Raw genomic sequence first — 4455 nt, 5'->3', positions numbered from 1 at the left:
TATATATTTCAAATATATATAAATATATATATATAAAATCTATAAAACACAAAAGATAAAAAGGATGATATACTACACAGAAAATACTGCACTGCTCAGAGACTAATCTAAAACTGTAGCTTTATTCCTTAAGCAAAAACATACTACGCACACTATGTATTACGGTAAATATATTAAACCATATTTTTATAATATAAAGTATGTGGTTTTTACTGTGCATTTTTACACCATAATTTGGGTTTTCCATCTTTTTGCTGTTGCCTCCCAATTAAAATACATGAAAAGAGTTGAAGGTAACTGGGGACAGCAGTATGGGCACACAAGGCACCTGCAGTTGCTCAGTGTATATGTACATGCATAGAAATTGCTTCTAGTAAACAAATATAAATTGTTAGAAGTTTTTTATATTATATTTAGAACAAATAAATTTTTCTGCTAGAAGACCAATTAAGAATAGAGTCTTCATGAAGAGCCATCATCATTTGTTCCTATTATCTCTTGATTTACCCAGGAAATAACCCAACAGAATATAAACGAAGTGGTCTTAGTACAATACTGTCTGTTAGTCACTCCACTGCAGCTTCCTCATCTAAAATCCCTAATGAAAACAATAAACTGGTCTTTCCCAATTGCTTGGAAGAGATGCGATATTGGTAACTGTGAGTATATGACTGAAATAACAATTCAGACTATTAGCATATGACTTAAGAAAATTAAGAAAACAATCCAGCAACATTTAGCTCAGCTGATTAACATGGTCAGTTATTTAAGAATGATGCTGAGCTGTACTGGGATTGCACTGCAAGGTTTTGGTAACAGGGGGCTCCTATGAGACAGGAGGGGTGAGGGGAAGATGGTTTAAGATTTGGTTTTGTTTCTCACTATTCTGCTCTGATTTAGTTTGGTAATAAATTAAACTAATTTCCCCAAGTTGAGCCTTGTTTGCCCCTGAACAGTAACTGCCGAGTTATCTTTCCCTGTCCTTATCTTGATGTACAAGCCTTTTGCTGAATCTCCTGTCCCCATCCTACTGTGGATGGGAGTGATAACACAGCTTTGGTGGGCACCCGGCATCCTGAAACATGGACATAAACAGTGAAGAACATTTTAAACGAAGAAACAAAAGCATCTACATGTATAACACACGCACCTAGAATTCATAAGCACTTCAAATAAGCTTATTGCAACTGAAAGTAGTTCTGTTTCCCCTAGATTTGGACAAAATGTGTTCTATTTTCCCCACAACATACAAAATGGAGCTGATGGTTCCATCCCACTTTTCCCGTAAATTTAGCGCAACTGTAAAAGCTAAACCCACAAGCACCATCACACCTCAAAATCACTTTAGAACTACAATAAAAAGGTAGTTAAATCACATGAGAAATTTTAGACTATTTATCCTTACTTTTAGGGCTCACTTTCTTATTCTGCTCAGAGAATTACAAAGAACATACTGTCTCTTCTGTGTAGGCTTTGCATAGGATTCACATACTTAAAAGCTTGCAGTGATATTGGTTAATTGTCAGATTTCAGTCACCTCTCTAACCTTTCCCTTTCCCTTTCAGTGGGCGTGAAAGGGTTTACTTGTAACATATATGTATATTGGTGCTGACTGAATTTTATCTTGTTCTCCTGGATTCTCAGCAGCAATTCCCAAGTTAGAGGCTTCCCCAGAAAGCACGTCAAAGGATTCCCACCCACACACTGAATATCTAACAGGCCCTGACCCATTTTCTCCTTATTAAAGCAGCATTACACAGTTTAAAAAAAATAATAAACACAGAGCCTAAATGAATGTGAGATTTGCAGTTGGAACTCTACCCTCTTCAGATTTCAGATCTGACAAAATCACTACCGAGAAGCAAAAAGACATTTAAAATACAAACATCAAACGTATTTTCCCTCAGTGCTCTCCTTCGGTGACTTATTACTCCAGCTGTCTTTCAGCTAAGCACAAGGAGGACTTCATTTAGTAGTTCTGAATATAGAAAAATTCCCTAATTTAGCCATACTTATCTCACCTTCCAACCATATCTTTGGGCATATTTCTGCAACTTGAGCTTTGATAATCTTGTAACTCAGTGCCTTGTGATTTAGGATGCTTAAAAAATGAAGCCTCATAGAGAGTAATAGTTGGAACGATATGATTTTATTACTATTAAAAATGTTACCTAACCAGAAGAAATAATAGCAATTAACATTGAATATTTTGAAGTTTTTCATGTAGGATGGACTACTATAAATACCATTGTAAGACTCAAAACCTATCATGTAGTTGATATGCTGGAATTTATTAATATCCCAAATTAAATGGGTACAATATCCTGTTTTAAGTAGAAACAAAACAGGAGCAGAAGGTTCAGTTGATGTATGACTTCCAATTTGCCCACTGCATTCACAATTTCAGACATAGCGGGAATTAGATTTTACCAGTTACCATTGCAGAACAGCCTTTCCCAGCTCTTGTGCCACCAGCTCCAAAGGAAGTGGAGCAAGTCAAATAATCTCTCCCAAAACAGGAATGTTAAACAGAACAAGTGGGGGGGAAAAAAAAAAACCAAAAAACAATAAAGCCAATTGGATGAATCCCTGAGCTTTTGATGCCAAAATTTGAATTAAACTGATAAAATCATGACAAAAGAATTATTTCACACAGTGCAGAAAATAGACATTAACCCCCATAATATTAGATCAACCATTTTTTAATAAATACTGAAAGAAAAAAAATCCATTTAGGAAAGCTACAAGTCTCATAACAAGTAAATCCTTTATACTTACAACTGATCTGTAAGCAAACCCTAGCTTTACGTGTTAGTTATAAATGATATACCTCTTTTTTCCCCCCTTTTAATTAAACCATGTTTTATACAACTGACTTCCCAGGTAAAGCAGATTGATAATGAGAACATATATCATATATGGATATTCTTTTACCTTAATTTTCAACAGAAACTATTATGAAAAAAAAGATATATTTTCCTTCTGAAAAAGGACCCACCTGTTCAATAGGAAAGTTGGGAGATGGGGGAAACCACCAATACAAGTAAGACTGCTCTGTATCTAACAGTAGTATTCAAGTGATATGTATTCATCTTTCAGTGACAAAGACTTTTCACAATCAACACTATGTTATTTAATTATCTATCTGCTTCATTCTCATGATAACTTGTGTCTGTAGACACAGACAACAATGTCTGGAGTCCAAGTAACCAAGTTCATATGATTTTACAACCAAAATTAGGATTAGGAGACCTCCTTTGTTTATAAAGCCAGAGTAACTTACATCAACTGCAATATCATATTGATTAAAGCTCATCTTTTCCCAAACATACGCAAGCAGAGAATTAACAATGGCAATCACTGCGGAACAGCATCAAACCTGTAAAATCCTTCATCTATTTAGAAAATAAACTTGCTTCACACCCAGATTTGCATAGGAGACTTTACAGATAAATACATGTTGAGTCAGAGGACTCTTCATTGTCTTACGTTGTGTTCAGAATGGTTCTGTTAGGTATACTTATATATATATATATATATATGTACATTCTGTTAGGTATAAGACTAGGTTTAATGTGAACTAGAGTTTTTTGGTTGGGTTTTTTTTTTGCTATGACACAAGAACGGAAGACTCTACAACTCCCATGACATCGAGTGGAATGGTTTTGCAGGCTTAGTTTAAAAGAAAATGGACTTTCCTTGCCAATTATTCTCTCAACAAGAGCATTCTCTAGAGAAATAACAGTTGAGATTGGAATTCCACAAATTTGTAAGTATACACTGCATGTTACTTCAGCCCACAGAGAACTGAAAATTTTGAGAAATATATTTAAGTGGTCTTGCAGAGCAGGATAACTAGAAACTGAGCTCTGCTTTCTTCTCACATGCTTACATTTTTCCCATTGGGCCTCTGATACTGGCACTTGAAGAAGGGAATGCACATTTTCGCCTTTTCTTTTAGGAAGGGTGCGGAATACCTTCTGCATTGCTTGAATAGTATTGCTGTCTTAGAATTCCTTTTTATGTGGTGAAAAAGAAAACTGAAGATCCAAGTGTTTCTCCATCCACCTCTATCAGTTTTCTTCTTACTGGAAAGATTTGCTTTTCCTCATGTAAAAGCCCTTTGATCGTAGAACTAGAGACTGGTTTGGTTTGAAAGGGACCTTAAAGCTCATCCAGCTTCAAAACTCTGCCATGGGCAGGAATACCTTCCACCAGACTAGGTTGCTCCAAGCTGCGTCCAACCTGGCCTTAAACACTGCCAGGGATGGGGCAGCCACAGCTCCTCTGGGCAACAGTGTTTTTCTGGCAATGTTTTCAACCTGACAGTTTAAATTTCTTGAAGTATTAAGCATTATTCCATATTATTTAATTATATATCTACGTGTTTCTACTTCTTGGCCAAATATGAGCAACAACTGTTTCTGGAAGTTCATATTCCATTTTACATATTGC

Source organism: Nestor notabilis, unplaced genomic scaffold (assembly GCF_000696875.1).
Source record: "Nestor notabilis isolate BGI_N333 unplaced genomic scaffold, ASM69687v1 scaffold24217, whole genome shotgun sequence".
Taxonomy (NCBI): Eukaryota; Metazoa; Chordata; class Aves; order Psittaciformes; family Psittacidae; genus Nestor; species Nestor notabilis.
Note: the sequence above shows the minus strand (reverse complement) of the source record.